At 37.5% G+C, this 20,355-nt stretch overlaps 1 protein-coding gene across 3 annotated transcripts in view; it reads left to right on the top strand.

Annotated features, from left to right (window-relative positions):
- Positions 1 to 20,355, top strand: part of ASXL1 (ASXL transcriptional regulator 1) — a 68,469-nt gene that overhangs the window by 8,572 nt on the left and 39,542 nt on the right. The gene's annotated exons all lie outside the window — the stretch shown is intronic.

The raw sequence follows: 20,355 nt of genomic DNA, 5'->3' as shown, positions 1-20,355 counted from the left end.
AGTGTTCATAAGAATCCCCGTGTAGGTCTGGAATGAGACCCACACATTTGCATTTCTAATAGGCAGTCAGGTGTTGCTGATGCTGTTGTTCCGAAATGGCACCTTGAGGTGTTCTAGTGTGAACAGGGTATTAGGAATTATTTAGTCATATCAGCTATTGTGTCTGTATTCAGTTTTTCCTTTTCTGTATCTTTGCAGGTTGTATGCAATAGAGGGATAAGTATGTGCGGGGGTAATTGCAGATATGCCTTAATTATGATTTTGTTTGTAATAATATGTGAAGGATAAATTACTGGACCGCTAAGTAAGACCTGTTGTATGGAAAATAACTGAAATGTGAAAATGCTTGTGGAAATTAAAAAATGTATTAGCATTTACCAAGTGACACTAATTACAAAGGAAGAGAACTTAAATCAGGTAGAGTTTGTAATAAAGCTTAAATAGAGCTGAAGTGAACAGGCTAATTATTTTTCTACCATTTGTGATATACATCATTTAAACCAGGGGTTGGCAGATTTTTTTCTGTAATGGACCAGATAATAAGTATTTTAGGTTTTGTGGGCCACACTATCTCTATCATAATTATTCAACTCTGCCATTGAAGCAGGAAAGCAGCCACTGATAATGAACAAATGAATGGGCATGGGTTGTTCCAATAAAACTTTATTATAAAAACAAGCAGTGGGCTAGATTTGGCTTGGGGGTGTAGTTTGCTGACTCCTAACTTAGACGTAGTTGACCTGTTGATGGTGATGAAACTAAAAATTTGATGCTGATCTGTATAATCTTTCATAATGTAGCTGTAAATTGCAGTAGTCCATAAACAGACTTTTCTCTTTTAGTTTTTAGATTCTCTTTTAGATTTGTTTTCTTTAATTAAAAATTAAACACTTGAACAAGTACCAACTATATAACCTGTGGTCATAAAACTTGATCTTTAGGTACACATCAAATGTATCTTAATGTTCAGATGTCTGTGCTGTTGTTGATATTGTTTTAATTTGTAATATTTCAGACTTTAAAAGGCAGCATAGTGTAATGTCAGAAACTGAGCCTTGGAAGAGACAGAGCCCTGAGTTCAAAATCTAGCTTTGTAACCTAGGACAGATTTAACCCCTGCTAATGGTGGCATATGCATCCCTGACACAGTCAGGATACCCTTTATGATATTGCTTTACGTTCCTTATCCTTACTTGCTTGTTAGTGGCATTTTTGTATTCTATATTATTATGTATATGGTAATTATGTATAGTTATAGTTGTATGTATTATACGTATTACAGATGTGCCTGTTAATAGAACATTTTTAAGAGGGAGGAGAAATACTTATTTCTATGGACACCTTGAGGTTAGGAATTGAGTTTCATTTGTCTTTGTAATTTGGCTCTGGTCAGAATTCTTGGCATAGTCCGTGCTTAATAAATATTTGAACTAAGTTAAATTTCTTAATTTTAATTTTAGTACATCTGCGTGAACTCCATTGTATGAATTTGCTGTAAGCTTGGGGGTGTTCTGTTAGTCTGCAGCCTGTGTCTGAGGTGCATTGATGGAAGTACTCGGCACGTTCTCTCATCTGTGTGTGGCTTTACAGTGCTTAGTCTTCATAGCGGCTTGCTCATTGGAGTTGCACATCACCGCTCTGATATTCTTTATGCTCTTTTTGGGTCCATGGTTTGCTTCTCTGCTTCCCCCATTGAGACTGTAAACTTGAGAGCAGATAATGTACAAAAAAGCTGTCACTAAATGCATATTTAATGAATGAATTAGTGAATAATGGCTGCATTCTGATACTTCATTATTATCCTTTTGTTCTGACATTTGATGGTAAATACTGCTTATAGTCTTGATGAAACTATCCCTAGACCTGCCCATGGCATCTAGCTCACAGCCCAAATGAAAGGTGTTTACTCCTGTGGCTCTGGTAGACTTCTAGCTCAATTGATTATCCATGCGTGTCTGTTATAAAGCAAAACGTGCAAATGCAACAGAAAGTAAAATGCAACAGAGAAAGTGACGGTAACCCATACATTCTGCTACTTGTCCCCTTAATAATTTATATTAATAATATTAGAAAAAAATTGGATTATAATTTCCTTGCCGCTTGTTTTATTCAGTTAATATATTTGCCATGATCGTATATGCAGACACACCTTATTCTCCTCCCTACCCCCTGCCCTCAGGCTCCTTGAGAGTCTGAAGTGTCGATTAGTCTTATTAACTGCCTCATTATCATCACACTGTCTTCCAGAGGTTGTGCAGGCATTTACTTTATTGTTATTTGGGAATGGATAAGAAAGGATACAAAAAATCTGAACCAGCTGATTACCATCCTGATCACCTGAGGACCCAGGTCTGCTGAATAAAGTCCAAGGTGGTGCATTTTTTCCTTTTTATCCTCAATTTTTTTATTTTGAAAAAACTGCAAACCTGCAGGAAAATTGGAGTACTACAGTGAACATCCCACCCATCTTGCTTTCTTCCTAATTGTTACAAGTTTGCCACATTTGCTTTATCTCTCTCTACATATGTATGGTTTTTCTCCCAGAACTATTTAAAAATGTTAAACTAGTACTGGAACCTCACCCCTGCATATCTTAGAATGTATGTCTTAAGAGCAAGGACATTATCCTACATTACCACAATATCATTATTATAGTCAAGAAACTTAATGATACGGTAGTGTATGATATTATCATCCATGTTCAAATTTTTTCTAGTTTTAAAAATATTCTTTATAGCTTATTTTTAAAATCAAGCATACAGGCAGGAGTCATGCATTCCATTTGGTTGTCCTGTCTCTTCGGTCTCCTTTAATGTGGAACAGTTCCCTTGTTTTGTTTTTCATGGCATTGATATTTTTGAACAGTTCAGGTCAGTTGCCTTGTAGAATTAAATACATTTTTCAAGGACTAATAAACATGTAGAAATCGTGGTTATTTCCAGATTCCTTTGCGTTTGTACCACTATATCCTGTCTACTGTTCCAGGTTGTAGCTCAGAGCAGTGAAGGATGAAAGTGATGGGATGTTTTGTATAGTGGTCTGCCTAAAGGTAGTTTGGTCAGAATCTTGCCTGTAATAAGGGACAGGAAGACACAAATTATTTAACTCATATTCTCATGTTTTTCCTTTTGAAGGTGGTAGTGACACCCCTGAAATCCTGTGGCTTTTTTTTTTTTCCGTAAGTGTTTCGCATGTGTTAAGGAGAAATATGTGCAGAATGGCTTGGTATTTTTCTCCCCACTGCTTGGAAATCTCTTCTAGTGGGCCATCAAGGTCAGAAACCATGTGGTTTTGCTACTTAGTTGAAAATAGGATTTTTTTCAGTTCTGAATACATTTATGTGGCCTTATCTATGATTACCAAAACTTTACTGATAAACTGGAGTCTTTTGGGGCATGCCACAGAGTTCCTTCTCTGATAAAAGTTGTTCTGGGTAATGTGATGGCACATTTGACACTTGATATATAGATGCTTGCTTCAGGCCTTAGAGCTAGTCCTCAGGGGATGGTTGGGATAGATGAAACCTATCCATGCTTTGAATTCTTGATTTGAATTGCTTTCCTTAAGCTTTTCCTGAAGTCAGCTGTCAGTGTCCATCATTGCCTGGTTAGAGGTGGGATTTATATTGTTATTTACACTTGGGATTTCCCATCCTTATAAAACCAGTGAGAGCTCCTTTGTAGTGTTCTACATTTTTAGGAGTTCCATGCGGAGCTACTTTGCTTTTGCGACTAGGTGGTTTGTGTCATTGGTGAATTTAACCTGGATTGGTGAGTGCTCATTGCAGCACTCAGTGTCAGGCATGACTATAGTCATCTGAACATTGTTCAGTTTTGTTATGGAATGATGCTCAAGTCAAGATATCATGGCTGTTTGCACTTTATTATTCCTCATGTGGTGATATAGGGCTGAGCCTTAGAGGTCCTTTAATTCAATTAACAGGTCCAGTTGAATCTTTTTATTTTAGTTCAGTTTTAAAATTTTTATTATTTTTTAAAAAATATTTATTTATTTACTTGGCTGCGTCCAGTCTTAATTGCAGCATGCAGGATCTTTCGTTGGACCGCACAGGCTCTTCGTTGCAGTGCAAGCTCTAGAGTGCGCAAGCTTAGTTGCCTCGAAGCATGCAGGATCTTAGTTCTCTGACCAGGGGTTGAACCCACGTCCCCTGCATTGGAAGGCGATTCTTAACTTCTAGGAAGTCCTTAGAATATATATTTTTAAAGTATTAAAAAATCTTTTTGGTAAAAGAACTAGATGACTACACTTGAAGTATCCATCCATTAAAATTCAGCCTGCAAATAAAAGAAAAGCAAATGGAGGAGGAGTGGAGGGTAATTTTTGCAGTTTCACAATGTTATTTATAGAACTGCAATTAAATTTTTTACGTACAACTCCACACTTACAGCAATTCCAGAACTATTTACATTACCGTTAAATACCAAGGAGACTTTGATACAATCAGATCATAGAGGCTGTCATTTGAAAGGCAGTACCAGAATCCATTTTGATTTTTGATAGGTGCACATTAAGCAAAGTGGCCTTTTAAAAATGCAAATCGTATCATATCACTCTCCTGCCTGGCCCCTGCCAACCTCTCTCATCTACTCTCCTGGCACCTTCCTCTTGGTCATTATACTTTAGCCGTCCTGGCCTTCATTCTGTTTCTCACAGGCCCCAAACTTGTGTCCTCCTCAGGGGCCTTGCGCTTGCTAGCCCCACTGTCTGGAAAACTCTGGGGTAACTTCTTGTCATTTGGTTGTTAGTCCAAAAGTATCTTCTCAGCAAGGTTTCCTCTTAACTACCAATTCCAGTTCCACAGCGTTGTGAGGGTTTTGGTTGTTTCACAGGCCTACCTTGTTTGTTTGGTTACTTGGTTATCATTTGCCTCCCTCCTCTTGAATGTCTGTGCGGGAACTTTGTTTTCACTGTATCTCCTGTGTCTGGCAGATAATGCATATGTAATAAATATTGGCTGAATGAAAAGTGGAAGACAGCATCATCAAAATCTTAAGCCAACTAGTTCTCCTTGTAGTCTACCTTTTATATGTTTTTTTATAGACTATGCATATTCTGGGTTATTTTTTCTTCTCAGCAAGTCAACTTCTAAGAACTCTTTTTTTTTCCTTGCCGTCTTTAAAGCAGTTCTGCATTAATCTGTGAAAGAATCTGCTGACACTAGAAATAAATCTTTCCCAGGCTATGGCCATAATCTGGTTCCTCAATTGCTGAAGGCAGAAACTGAGCCATTAGAAGCAGTTTAAATGTTTAGGTATGTTTTAGATATCATGTTATTCTTTCTAGTTTTGAACTTTGATCATCTTTATTAGAAAAAAGAATTTCTTATTTCATAAAAAGTGGTAGTGACTTTTTAGATGATGTCTTTTATAGTCTGTGTTAGCTTTATCAAATATATGATCTTTTTAATGTGTAGAATCCTAGAATTTTAGAGTGGAAGAGGCTCTCAAATCATCCCGTTCATTTGCATTTTGCAGATAGAAAACTGAGTTTCTAACAGATTAAATTTATCCTTGACCATGGGTCCTTGTGACAAATGCACGTGGCTGAGTTGGGACTAGAACCCACGGCCCTACCTTTTGAGCTTGATTTCTTTTCATTATGCCAGTTTAGAATAAAGAGTTTTTCTTTAGGTTTTAGGACCTTCATCTTTTTGAAGCATCTTACGAGTTCCTTGATATTTCTTAGAATGTTAGTTTTATTCTCTTTAATGAAAATTCTTATAATTGTTAAGCAGAAGTAGCTTTTCATATCCTTAGATGTGCACGCCTTAGTTCTGGGGAGTTGGTTTGAGTTTCTGTACTCTGCATTAATTGTATTGGCATTTCTGATCGTGGTGGTTCTTTTCTCTACCAGAGTGAGTGGTATGTGGTGGTAATAAGAGCACGGGACTAGGCTCAGGGTCTGGGGTCCAGCATAGGTGTCTCAGGTCCTGTGGAATATCTCCATTTCTACTTTTTTGTCTCTAACACTGAGAAGTTGAAGTAGATTGGTTGTTTAAATACTTAAGGTGTGAAAGCTTTTATCTTGTGAAATGGAGCTACACCATGTAGATGACTGTAAAACTGCTCTGGTTGAGACAAGCACGAAGGCCCCACTTCTCCATCCCTCGTGGATTCGGCCATCCCCATCCCATTTCCCAGGCACCCAAGGCATCTTTCCCAGACCCAGGAGCTGTGTGGAAAACCTCCGAGAGTGAAAATTCAGTGAAGATCCTTTCTGTGCTCACATTCTAGCATTTAGACTATTTTGTGTGAAAAATAAGTCAGCCTTGGGTATTTTTCTTTCCTGTTCTTTTGTGTTGTATTTGGTATTTACTGGAGGCTGACTGTTTTATTGCAAACCCTTTTCTACTCTGCACTGCATAGAAGGCCTGCTTAGTAGAGCAGTACCATTTGCTCTGGTTAATGATAGCAGTAGTTTGCTTTTGTTGGAGGCTTTGACCCCTCAGTTGGTAAAAGTTTCATTATTGGAGTAATTCTCAAGGGCTGGCTGGATCCACTTTTGAAAAATGGGGTATTCTATTGTCTGAAAGGATATTCAGCCAGCTCAGGGAGAAAAGAGAACTTGATTGTTAATGGAGCCCTGGTCAGACTCCGGTTTGATGCCTAAAAGATGAGCAGCCTTTTGTCCTGCTACCTCCTGAAGTTCAAAGCCCTGTAAGAATGAAGTGGTAAATGGTAAAGGTCAGGGAACGGAGGCTTGGAAAGCACTGCCACTGGAAAGATTTTGTGTAGCTCAGAGGGGTGGGCAGGATGATGATTTCAAGGTTTCTAAAGTTATATGTAAAGATATATATTTTTTAAATATATATTTTGTATATATATGTATTTTAACAAAAAGGTTATAAACATTTTTAAAGTGTGATTTTAAAGCACCAGGGCTCTAGGAAAATGAGGAGCTTGTACATGCTTCAGGCTTCCTTGGGACTGTATGTGAAAAAATGCTTAAACTTTTCTTTGGTCAGCCAGTATCAAAACTGCATTTGATCTCCTCTCAGTCCTTCATATCAGACTTTTTGGGCGGATTGAGGAACTTGTTTTGTCTAAGAAAGTTGCTTCTTATTCTAATTTAGCTAAATCTGGTAAAAAAGATGGAAGCCGATGCTTTTTATTGAGGCTAAGTATATTGCAGACAGGCATCATACTGCTCACATTGTTCTTTTGAAACATAAATGCGTTTCCTACTCCTATACTAATGGGGAAAGCAGCCTGAGAGAGTTTAAGAAAATGGTATGAAGTCGCGTTTTTGGTTGAGAGATTGGTGCTTAGATGTATTGAGGATGGATTAGGATGTTCTGAGTTTCTACCCAGTGAGTTGGTTCTCAGATATTTGAGATGCGTACTCAAGGTTCTGAAAGAATAATTTCAAATTCTCTGTGCATCATGAGACAAGAGAAGAATAGATGTCTGTTTTCTTCTGGAAGATGCTGTCTTCTTCATTTCTGTTGTACTAGATGGGCTTTGAAATGTGTGCCTTTCAGTCAGGTAATCCTTTTGTTTTTAGTTTTCTCTTTGGCTCTTTATGCCAGTTTTTCTTTGGTAAATTAACTCCTGGCAGTTCTTCTGCTGAAATAGCTCCTGCCTGGTCTACCTGCTTTCACTTTTGCCTCCCTAGAATCCAGTTTGCTGTTTTGTAATCCACAAAGCAGCCAGAAGGATTTTTTTTAAAAAACACAGTTTGATCATGACGCATTTCTGTTTGATTCCTGTCTGTGGTTTCCCATGGTGTTTACCAAAAAATCCAACCTTGTTCAGCCACACAGCCCTTCTTTCAGTTCTTTGAATTCCTTAAGCTCTTTCCAGTTTTAGGGTCTCCCTTTTTTTTTTTTTTTAACAAATTTATTTATTTAGACTGCGTTGGGTCTTTGTTGCTGCTCGCTGGCTTTCTCTAATTGCGTTGAGCAGGGGCTACTCTTCATTGCGGTGCGTGGGCTTCTCATTGCAGTGGCTTCTCTTGTTGTGGAGCACGGGCTCTAGGTGCATGGGCTTCAGTAGTTGTGGCTCGTGGGCTCAATAGTTGTGGCTCGTGGGCTCCAGAGCACAGGCTCAGTAATTGTGGCACTTGGGCTTAGTTGTTCTGCAGCATGTGAGGATCTTCCTGGACCAGGGCTCAAACCGTGTCCCCTGCCTTGGCAGGCGGATTCTTAACCGCTGTGCTCCCAAGGAAGCCCGGCAAGCAGATTCTTAACCACTGCACCAAAGGGAAGTCCTGGGTTCTCCTGTTTGGAACTCTTCTTCTCTGCACTTTTGCCTGGCTTAACTTAATGGGTCTCAGCTTAAATGTCAGTCCCTTAGAGGAGCCTTCTCTCTAAATTGTGTTTTCCTGTTGTGGCCTGAATTTTACTTCTTTTCACTGATAAGTTTATAGTTGTATAATTATTTGGATGATTGTTTGATAGGTCTCTCCTGACTAGGCCTTAGGCAGAGAATCTGTATTATTTCATTCTGGGCTATATCCTCAGTATCTTATCATAGTAGGTGCTTAAAAATGTTTGTTAGATAAATGCAGTGGAAAAACACGTAGAAGGTAGTTGTTGTGACTTGATTGGTAGCAGTTCTCTATGTCAAACAGTTGAATTGGTTCAGAATAGTAGTCGTTAGTATTAAAATTGAAATATGTAGTACAGAATGTTTATTAGGATCTCTTTTTCATGGAATGGAGTGTTTGAAAACCTCCTAAGTGTAAGCTTTGTTTTCTCAACAGGCAAAAAAGGAATGTCCAGTGTTGCTTTTGAAATCTAGTGTGGTATTGATTCCTGATATTCTGTTTGTGCCCCCCTTCTTTTTTCCTACTGCTTCTCCCTGAAAACTTTTAAGATCTTATCTCCATGATTATATACTTTAGTGTTGGTCTTTTTTCACTCTGTATGTCTTACTCGAATGTCTGATGATTTTTGTTTGAGGGCCTATTCTTGAGTCAGACTCTTAAATATTAGTGAGAAATTCAGTGCATTGTGGCTTCACTTGTCTCGTGCAGCAGTAGTTGTCACTTAGATGCGTGGTGCTGAAGGTGGGGTCTGTCTCCTCCTAATGCAAACTTAACAGTTCCCACATTCTCCAGTCCATACCTCATCCTCGTCTGCCATGTACCTGGTTTAAGTTCTCAGCCTGTCTGGAACTGAGGGGATGAATCTGCTTGGTTCTTTTCACTGTCTCCCTTGGTAACACTTAGGTTTTTTCTGTCTTTGTTCTGCTAACTTGTCTCCTTTGCTTCTCTGTTTTTCTGTCACTGATGAGTTCCAAATCATATCCCCACCTGGATGTTCCTCCCTGAACATCAGACTTGTGTGTGTGCATTCAATTGCCTACCCAGTATGTGTATTTGGATACTAATGGCATCTCAAAAGTAAGATATACAAAACTGATCTCGTGATTTTCCCACCTCAAACTTGTTTCACCCTTGCCTTGCATGAATTGATCCGTGAGAATTCTGTCTTTTAAGTTGCTTAGGTGGAAATCTTGGAATTCTCTTGAACTTCTTTCTTTCGCTTTTGTGGCATGTGTAATCATCAGTAAATCCTGTTGGCTTAACTTTCAGAATATATTCCATCTCACCACTCTCCCCGCCACCATCCTGGTTTAAGCCACCATCCTCTTTCTCCTAGACTGTTGTAGTAGCTTCCTAACTGATCTCATTACTTTGCTCTTGCCACCCTCCTCAGCACTGGAGCCAGGAAATTTTTTTTTTAAAGTCCAGTCAGGTTGTGTCATTCCTCCAGTGCTCAACCCTCCCAACCCCCTTTCACCCAGGGTAAAGACCAAAATCCTTTGTTGCTTGCAGTGCCCTTTCACCGTGTGCCTCCCACCCTCACTTCCTGTCTCCCTCTTCCTCTTCCTCTCTCCCCTTGTTCACTCTGCTTGATGAACACAGTGGTTTCCTTGGTGATCCTTAAACATGCGGTCACTGTTGGTCTCAGGGATTTCGCCCTTGCCTCTTCAACCGTCTGAAACGCTTCCCCCACAAACACCTTCATGCCTTGTTCCTGTACCTCCTTCAAGTCTGTGCTCAAATCGCACCTTGGCCCCTCCGCACCCCATAGCTCTCTCAGTCCCGCCTTCCCTGCCTTATGCTTTCATCCTTGGTATTCATCCCCGTCTGATACACTGTGTTATTATGTATGTTTTGTTTATTGTTACTGTCTGTCTCCTTTGACTGGAGCTAGTCCTCTAGGGGAGGAGTTGTTAAATTCAGTTCGGTGTTGTCTCTTCAGCCTCTAGGAAAAAAGTAGGTACTCAGTAATTATTTGTGTGAGTAAATGAATCATAGTTTATTTCTTTTAACTTGGTAATACAGTGAATTATGTCAGATATTTTTCCAGTGCTTAAGTATCCTTGTGTTCCTAGGATAAATGTCACTTTGACATGGTTTTCTTTTAAATAACACATTGTTGGATTTAGAGTATGAATAATTTATTTAGGATTTTTACATCTGTATTCATAATTGACCTATCTGTGATATTTTGATTTCAAACCTTGCCCTGTTTTGGAATCAAAACAAGCTGTGCTGTTTTCCCTCTCTTGATTCTTTACAGTAGTCTCTTTAGGACAGAGATTATTTGGTTTTTTTGGTAGAACATACCTATGAAACCTACTGGGCATGAGGTGTCTTACTTTGAGAGTATTTTGTTTTTACTTTAAAACTGTGAAATATATAAATTATACAAAAGAGAGTATATACAAATTTTGTGTTATTTTAAATAACAATAACAAATAAAATGTACACTCCTGTATCCACCAGCCAGCTCAAGTACAGAACATCCTCTACATTCTTGGAAGCCTCTACACATGTCCCCTTCTCTCCCTGTGGAAGATAACCGCCATCCTAATTTTCATATTAATCATTACCTTGCTTTTATTTCCAGGTTTACCCACATGTGTATGTATTGCTGAACATGCCTTTTAAAAATATCTTTATGTGAATGGAATCACACTGTATGTATTTTTCTCTGACTTGCTGCTTTTGTGCTTATCATTTCTGAGCTTGATCTGTGTCGGTGCATTTAATTGAAATACATCATATTTTCTGCTATATGCTGTCTTATGGTTTGAATATTCTGTGATTTCTTTGTCCATTCTGCTCTTGGTGTGTATTTGGGTTGTTTCCAGTTCTCGCTGTAACAAATGCTGCTGCATTGAATATTTTTGTATGTCTCTTGGCGCATGTGTGCGGTAGCTTCTCTAGGGTGTGTACATTGCTGGGAATGGGACTGACTAGTAGGTTTTGCACCTGATCTCACTACTAGGTAGTACAGCTGTTTTTCAAAGTAATCATATGAATTTATATTCCTTTCACAGTGTATGAGAATTCCTGTTGCTCCACAGCCTGAGTATTGTGGGTGTAAAGCAGTATTTTTTTTTCCTGTTTTTAAATTATGGCATCATTTACATACAGTAAAATTCACCCATTTCAATGTATTAGTGTACAGTTCTATGAGTGTTTTAAAAAATTCATTTGATTTTTTTTTGTAGTTCACATGTGTTTTGACTTTTATTTGGCATTTTAACAATGCTATTTAAAGATATGCCATACATGGCTTGAATGCAGTTGCTCCAGTAAATGTTGGTGCTAACATGCTTCTCCCTCCCCTGAAAATTCAATTTTACATTTATGTACAGTGAAATTCACCCTTTTCAGGTAATAGTCCTTTGAGCTTTGACAGACATATAGAGATGTGTAATTGTCATCATAATTAAGATATAGAACAGTTCCATCGCCCCAGAAACTCCCCACATGCTTTTTTGTAGTCAGTTCCTCTCCTCACCCTAGCTCCTGACCAGCCATTGATTTGTTTTCTATCTTTGCAGTTCTGCCTTTTCCAGAATGTCATATAAATGGATCTATACATTATGTAGCACTTTGAGTCTAGCTTCCTTAGCTTAGTGTGAGGTATTTGAGATTTAGCCATCTTGTAATGTACAGCTCCCCCTTATCCGAGGTTTCACTTTATACATTTTCAGTAACTGGTGGTCAGCTGCAGTCTGAAAATATTAAATGGAAAATTCCAGAAGTCAGCAATTCTTAAGTATTAAATTGCACACTGTTCTGAGTAGTGTGATGAAATCTTGAGCCGTCCCATGCCATCCCACCTAGGATCCCCAATCATCGACATTGTCTGCTTCTGGTATCCAGCCATTGAAGTTGTCATGGCTCAGTGATCTAGGATCACCGGAAACAGATGATTTTCCTCTTGAAAGGTCAATAGCAGACTAACATTACGTCACAATGCCTACATCATTCACCTCACTTCATCTCATCATGTAGGCTTTTTATCATCTCATTAACATCACAGGAAGAAGAGTGAGTACAGTACAATAGATAATTTTGAGACAGACCACATCTACATAACTTTTATTACAATTCTATTTTATTATTGTTGTTGTTAATCTCTTACTGTGCCTAGTTTATAAGTTAAACTTTATCATTGGTGTGTGTGTATAGGAACAAACAAAGTATATATAGAGTTTGGTACTGTCTCGGTTTCAGGCATCCACTGGGGGTTTTGGAACATATCCTGCATGGATAAGGGGGGACTGCTGTATATCAATAGTTTGTTTCTTTTTAGTGCTGAATACTGTCTCATTGTATGGATCTACCATGTTTTGGTTACCCATTCCTCAGCTGACGGACATTTGGATTGTTTTCTTTGGACTATTAAGAGTAATGCTATGCTGTAATCTGTGTATCTAGTTTGCCTTTCAGCCTCCCAGAAAGCAAACATAAAAAAAAAAAAAGAGTAGTGCTATGAATGTTTATATATAAGTCTTTGTGTGGATAAATGTTTTAATTCCTCTTGGGTAGATACCTAGGAGTGGAATTGCTGAGTTGTGTTGTAAATTTCTGTTTACTTTTCTAAGAAATAGCCAATCTGTTTTCCAAAGTGGCTATATAATCTTACATTCAAGTTTTTTGTTCTTCATTAAAATTTTTTCTTTTTTTCCCCTGGCAATATTATTTTTTCCCTGAAGTCTATTTTGTTATTGATATAGCCCATTCAGTTGTCTTATAATTAGTTTTTACATGGTATATTTTTTCCATCCTTTTGCTGTTAACCTATGTTTTTTATATTTAAGGTTTCTTTATATTTCTAGTTGGGTCTTATTTATTTTTATCCAGTCTAATAATTTGTACCTTTTAATTAGGATGCTTGGACCATGTACATTTAGTGTAATTACTGATAAGGTTGGATTAAGTCTTCTACCTAGCTCTTTGTTTTCTCTTTGTCCTGTTTTCTTTCTTTTTTTCTTTTCTTACCTTCTTTTGGATTGAGTATTTTTACTTTATTTTTTAAATTTTTGATTTATATTTCTTTGTGACATTCATTAAAAAAATTTTTTTATTGAAGTATAATTGATTTACAAAGTTTTGGGTGTATAGCAAAGTGATTCAGCTATACACATACGTATATATCTGTTCTTTTTCAGATTCTTTTCTATTATGGGTTATTACAAGATATTAAATATAGCTCCCTGTGCTATTCAGCAGGTCCTTGTTTACCTATTTTATATATAGTAGTGTATATCTGTTAATCCCAAATTCCTAATTTATCCCTCCCTCTACCTTATCCCTGGATAATTTTTAATATTCCCTTTTATCATCACTGTTATCTTATTAACTATCTCTGGTTTTTTCCAGAGGTTGCTTTATTATTTACAAAATGCATCTTTAACTTCTCACAGACTACCTTTAAATAGTATTACACAGTTCACAGCAAACGTGGGAGCCTCATGATGCTGTTCTTCCACTTACCCCCTCCTGGCGTTTGTGCTGTTCTTGTCACAAGTTCTACTTCTACATAGCTTATACACGTCACAAAGCATTACTACTTTTGCTTTAAACAGTTCTTTTAAATAAATTTTAAAATGGGGGGGAAAGTCTTATTTTACCCACATATTTACCATTTCTAGTCTTCTTCATTTCTTTCAGGTTTCCATTTCTTACTGTTTCCCTTCTTTCTGAAGAACTTTCTTTAACACTTCTGTGGTGCAGATCTGCTCAGACATTTCCCTCAGCTTTTCTTTGCATGACAGTCTTTATTTTGCCTTGAAGGCTATTTTATCTAGATACATTGAAAGATTCTCCCCATCCCCCCAGCATTTTGAAGATGCCAGTCCTTTGTTTTCTGGTTTGCATAGTTTCTGATGAAAACTGTGGGGTAATTCTTATATGTGTCCCTCTTTTTTCTGTTGCAGGTTTGAAGGTTTTTCTCTGTACTGTAAGTTTTGACAATTTGATTATGAGGTACCCTGGTGAACTTCTCAGATCTGTGAATCAAATTTGAAATATTTTCAGCCATTATTTTTTTAATTTGTTTTTTTTCCTGTTGTCCTGTTTCTTCTGGATGACATATATGTTTGAGCACTTTATATTATACCACAGGTCACTGATGCTCTGTTAATTTTTTCCAGTCTTTTTTCTCTGTTTCATTTTGATTACTTTCTGTTGCTGCTGATCTTTTCTCCTGCAGTATCTAATTTGCTTTTAATCTGATCCAGTGAATTTTTCATTACAGATTTTTCATCTTTAGAAATTTCCTTTCTTTCTTATTTTATATCTTGATTTTTTCCTCATTGTGTTCATTCTTTTAAACCTTGATCATATTGCATGCATTCATAGTAGCTGTTTTAAGTCTTTGTCTACCAATTCCATCTCTGTCATTTCTGGATCTTTTGCTGTTGACTCTTCTGCTTATGAATCACGTTTTTCCACTTCTTGGCATATCTAATAGTTTTTGTTTGGATGCTGATGATGTGAATTTTACATTGTTCAGTGCTACAATCTGAGTTGGGCTTTATTTTGGCAAGTCATTAGGTTACTCCCTTTGAATTAGTTTACTCACTTTGAAGCTTGTTTTTAAGCTTTGTTAGGGCAGGTCAGGGTAGCCTTTTCTCTTAAAGATGATTTAACTCTTCTGCTGATGCTTCCCTTCTGTGGTCTCTACTAGATGCCTCAGATGGTTAGCAATGTCCTTCCACATTTTGGGGGAATTACCTCTGGGAATTACTCAGCCATTCATTACCCAGCCTAATGGAATTTCACCCTATACATATTCAGAGACCCCATGCAGGTTTTTATGCAAAGTTTCCTTCTCTCTGAAGTTCTGTTCAACCTTGAGCCATTTCAGCCAACCAGAACTTTGATCTTTGTCTCAGCTGAGAAAACTGCTGTGCTCTGCTTGGGGTGCCCGTGTGTGTGTGTGTGTGTGTGTGTGTGTGTGTGTGTGTGTGTGTGTGTTTAAGATAAACTGTTTCATGAATTCTTACTGATAATTCAGATTCAAGGCTATAGGTTTTTTGCTTGACTTTTTTCAGTTTTACATGTATACCTCCTTTCTTATGTGGAATTTCTGGTTCCCAGTGAAACCACATAATTACTCATTTGCTCTTTCCAGTAGCCTCAGAGCAACAATACCAGCACTACCACCACCAATATGAATATTCTAAAGGGTTTTTGTTGTATGTTGTTGGCCTTAGGGTATATCTTACTAGGGATTTAACACATCACTGCAATTTAAAAATCACTTGAAATAATTCATTTGTGTGTGGTTATGCCATCAACTTAATCCGCAGTTTGGTTTATTAGTTTTACCTACTTTTAAAAAATAGATTGCATTTATAAATTTTAATTATGCTTTATAATGATGTAAAATATTTACGTATGGTTAAATATACAGCACAGCATTTATCTAGGGAATTCTATCTCCTTTCCAATCTCCTTTACCTGCTCCTTTTTTTCCCCTATGGGTAAGCATTTTATTTTATTTTATTTTTTGTTATTTTCCTTCCTTTTCAGAAATATAAACAAATAACATATTAGTAGTTGTATCCTCCTCCTTTTTTAGAATGGCACTATACACACTTTTTCCCACTTGATTTTTTTACTTAACAGTATGTACAAGAGGTCACATAGCCATATTATAGAGATATTCTTGTTCTTCTTTACAGCTGTTTAGCACTGTATTTTATGGATTTACCATTGTCACTGCTAATCAAAGTGTGATCCACAGACTGGTGTCAGTTTGTGAATGATTGGTCCTATCTGTGATAAGTACAGAAATTTGGAATGTTTAGAAACTTTTATTGCAGTTTGACATTGCCACAACACCTGAGCATGATTGGTGGACTCGTCCCCACTCTAGAACAGAGTATAGATCAGCGTGCGTGCTTTCAGGCTTGCACAAGGAGTCATGCAGATTAGTCATGTGCAGTAGTCATGTGTTTGATGGGTTGGGGGAGAAAACCGAAACTGGTCCTGTAACCCAGATAGGTTGAGGAGAGTATCTGCTCTGTGTACCTTTTGGTGTACATGGCCCCACAAGTTTCAACATGTATACTTTTAAAATATTTCTTCAGTTCTAAATATTTTGAAATTTTTATCATGACATCTTATTTAATTCTTGAATCAAAGTGTTATTTTAAGTTTCCAAATATATTGTTTCCCTCCTCCCATTTTATCCTTTTTTTTTTTTTTTTTTGGTGGCCATGTGTCACAGCACGTGGAATCTTATTAGTTCCCTAACCAGGGATCGAACCCGTGTCCCTTGCATTGGAAGCTTGCATCCCTTGCATTGGAAGCACGGAGTCTTAACCTCTGTGCCACCAGGGAAGTCCCTGGACTCATTTTTGAAATTCTTCTTTTTTACCCTCTGCTGGCTTGAAAGTTATATATTCTGTTTCTATTGTACAGGTTACGTTTACGTTTTTCAACATGAATACTTAACATCCTAAACTGAATATCTATCTCTCCTTATGAACAATAATTGCATTTTTTTTTAAGTTTTTTTTTTTTTAAGTTTTTTTTTTTTGTTTAATTTTATTATTTTTTGGGGGGTACACCAAGTTCAATCAACTAATAATTGCATTTTAAAGTGTTTTAATTCTAGGTGTTTCATCCTCTCCCATGCTCTTCTCTAGTTCCACCTTACTTTTAGTTATCTCAAAGGCAGGCATTAAAAAAATGTTTAAAAGTTAGTATTTATGTTGAGATATTACAAATTTGTTGGTTTACCATTGCTTCTTGCATCCCATTCCTTCATTCTATCTTTCCTTTCTTTTGTATCAGTGTACATCATTTATCTAGCACTTTCATTTGGATCTGTAAGTAATAAACTACATTTGGGTATCTTAAGGCCTCTTTGTCCTTACTCTTAGACTAGGCATTTTACCTGTGTAATGATTTGTAGTTAACTGTTATTCTCCCTCATAGGAAGATGTCACTCCCTTGTTTTCTGGCACCCATTGTTGAATTTGAGACGTCTGGTGTCTGTTGCTACTTTATAAATTTATTTATTTATTTACTTATTTATTTATTGGCTGCCTTGGGTCTTTGTTGCTGCACACGGGCTTTCTAGTTGCGGCAGCCAGGGGCTACTCTTCATGGTGGTGCGCGGGCTCGTTGCTGTGGCTTCTCTTGTTGCAGAGCACAGGCTCCAAGTGCATGGAATTTAGTTATTGCAGCACATGGGCTCAGTGGTTGTGGCACACAGGCTTAGTTGCTCCGAGGCATGTGGGATCTTCCCGGAGCAGGGATAGAACCCGCAGTGGTTAAGAATCCATCCCTTGCGTTGGCAGATGGATTCTTAACCACTGCGCCACCTAGGAAGTCCCTGTTGCTACTTCATAATCATTCTTTTCTTTGGGTTGCTTTTACTACTTTTTGCTTGTCTTTATTGTTCTGCCATTTTGCTATAGTGTATATTTGAGTAAATTACCCAGGCAGTCTGAAAACTCATGTGTTCAATTTTGGTCAATATGTCTTTGAATGTCATCTTTCTTGCTTCTTCTGACGTTTGATATTTATTGATATTTCACCATGTTAAAACTTTTCATTCTGTCTTCCATTTTTTCATATTTTCCATCTCTATCTTTTTGTGCTATATTCTGTGAGATTATTTCAGATCAAAAATACAGTTTACTAGTTGATCCTTTAGTTTTGACTGAGCATTCGGCTTTATAATCACATTTTTATTTCTAGATTTTCTACTGGATTCTTTTTGAAATTTGTGTATTCTCATCCTGTTTTATTCTTGTGGTTTTTCTTTCTGTTTCTGTACATTTTAAAAATAATTATTTAAAAGCTTCTTTATTCTATTTTACTTAGATCTGGAAGCCTGAGTTTGTCTATTTGTTGTGTCTGCTGAAAATCCTTCCTGTCTTTGAGGGCTCATTTCTTTATATATTTTTAAATTTTGACTTATAGGCTTATCACCTGCGGGATTTGTTTTTTTACGTGAGTCAAGTTGTGGAGGTGTCCCTCTAAGGAAGTTTTGAGCTTCTGCTGAACCTGGCAGCTTTCCATAGTGTGATTTCTGTGGTTAGGGTAATTTCTTGGCTTGAGGTTTCTGGACTGCTTGGGTACAGTGATTTTTGGAACTTATACTTGTGATAATGGGGTTTCATTTTCTCAGAGGTGACTTTTTCACCTCTTTACTTCTGGCAAATGGCAGACTTCTTTTTCATGGACTGGAAATGGGAGTTCATATTAATCCTGTGTAGTTTTTTTGTGGCTTTTGGTATTTTATGCATTTGACTCATTTTTATTTTCTCATCTCTTAGTTTCTTAAAACACCTGTCCCAAGCCCTAAGCCCTGTATCTGGTTTTGGTAGCCCTGTGAGTTATTTGACCTTGTAGTGTGTTCCTAGCATCAGGGAATTTGCCTTCCTTGCTTTGGGGCTTGCCTATGTGTATGTGTTATATTTTGCACAGTTTTTCTATGTATTTGGATTGGGAGACGAGTGCTGCTGTGTCTGCCTGTGCGCCATATTCACTGGAAGGTCTGTGACACGTTTGCTCACTTGTAGTCACATCCTGTAAAAACAGGTGTGACCACTAAAACAGAAGTTTCTGAGTTCTGTCAGAATGGTGATTGTTTCACTTCGCTCACAAAGCACAGTATCAGACTGCAAGGACATATCAGTTGACATTAATGGGCCCTTTGCAGTTTGATTGATCAGACTGCTTTTGATTGCCTTGTGCTGTAGCACAGTTCTTTCTCATCAACCAATCTCATGGGAAAGAATTGAAGAATCACTACAGTGGCCCGGCATCGTTTTCTGAGTTTAGATATATCTTGGGATAAAGAAAAGATTCTTCCTCTTTTCTTTTAGTGATCTAATCTGTGCCACACGCACATGTGGGATCTTAGTTTCCTGACTAGGCATCAAACCCACACCCCTTGCATTGGAAGCATGGAGTCTTAACACTGGACCGCCAGGGAAGTCCCCAGTGATCTAATCTCCTGCTATCACAGCTGAGTGGACAGGTGCCCAAATTTCTGTCTGTAAATCAAGAACTCCAGATCTGGTACCCAGAAGGACATTTGCATATAAGGATTCCACTGGTATCGCAAATTCACCTTTCTCTGCATCTAGTGTCCCCTTACTGACATCACAAGTCTGTCTTCCTCTTATGTTTCCTGCCTCTGTCTGTGCCCTCACTGTCTTCTCACTAACCCAGACTCAAAACTTGAATTACTCCTGACTTCTTTTTCTTCTACATGCAGTCAGCTGCTAGGTCATGTTATCACTTTCTCATAGTAATTCTGTCTTTTAGTATGACAGAATCAGGGTATATATTCTAGATCACAGTCTCACCTTATCTCTCCTAATACTTCTCTCTGATCAGTCTGTTTATCTTATCTGTTTAGTTCAGACCAAGATCTCACCTTCTTATCCTCCTTTCTCATCCCAAACATTTGGTGAAGTTACACAAAATGTCCTGTTTGTGACTGTTTATGTGATGGGGATATTTTTCCTTTAGGTGTATTAGAACATAACTGGAAAAAGAACCAGAAATGTATTTCCCGTTTTTGTTCTGTTTTAAACAAGTTAGTGAGTCATTATGAAATTGTGTCTGTGGTTGTCAGGGAGTAGGGGAAAGGCTGATTCTAGAGATTGGACTTTTAGTCATTAACTAATGGATGACTTTGGATAGATTACTTTTATTGTCTGAGCCTCAGTTTCATCATCTATAATATGAGGGGTTGAATTAGGTAATTATAGTTAGCATTTATTGAACTCTTAATTTTTTCCAGGAAGTAGGCTAACAGTATTTTCATGTATTGTTATTTTTAAAAAACGTTGTATTTGGAAGTAATTCTCAACTCACAGAAAGTTGCAAGAATAAAATAAATAGTACAAAAACACCCTTATTCCAATTACCCAAATTCATCTATTGTTAACATTTAACATTTGTTAGCAATGGAAATATTTGCATCTGTGTTCATGACATGTAGTTTTCTTTTCACGTGAGAGTAATGCTGTTCTTACAGAATGAATTAATGTCTTTGTTTGGGTTGCCGTAATCAAAGACCACAGACTGGGTAGTTTATAGACCACA

The sequence above is a fragment of the Hippopotamus amphibius genome, chromosome 12 (genome assembly GCF_030028045.1).
Source record: "Hippopotamus amphibius kiboko isolate mHipAmp2 chromosome 12, mHipAmp2.hap2, whole genome shotgun sequence".
NCBI lineage: Eukaryota > Metazoa > Chordata > Mammalia > Artiodactyla > Hippopotamidae > Hippopotamus > Hippopotamus amphibius.
Note: the sequence above shows the minus strand (reverse complement) of the source record. Positions and strands in the feature narration are given on the sequence as shown.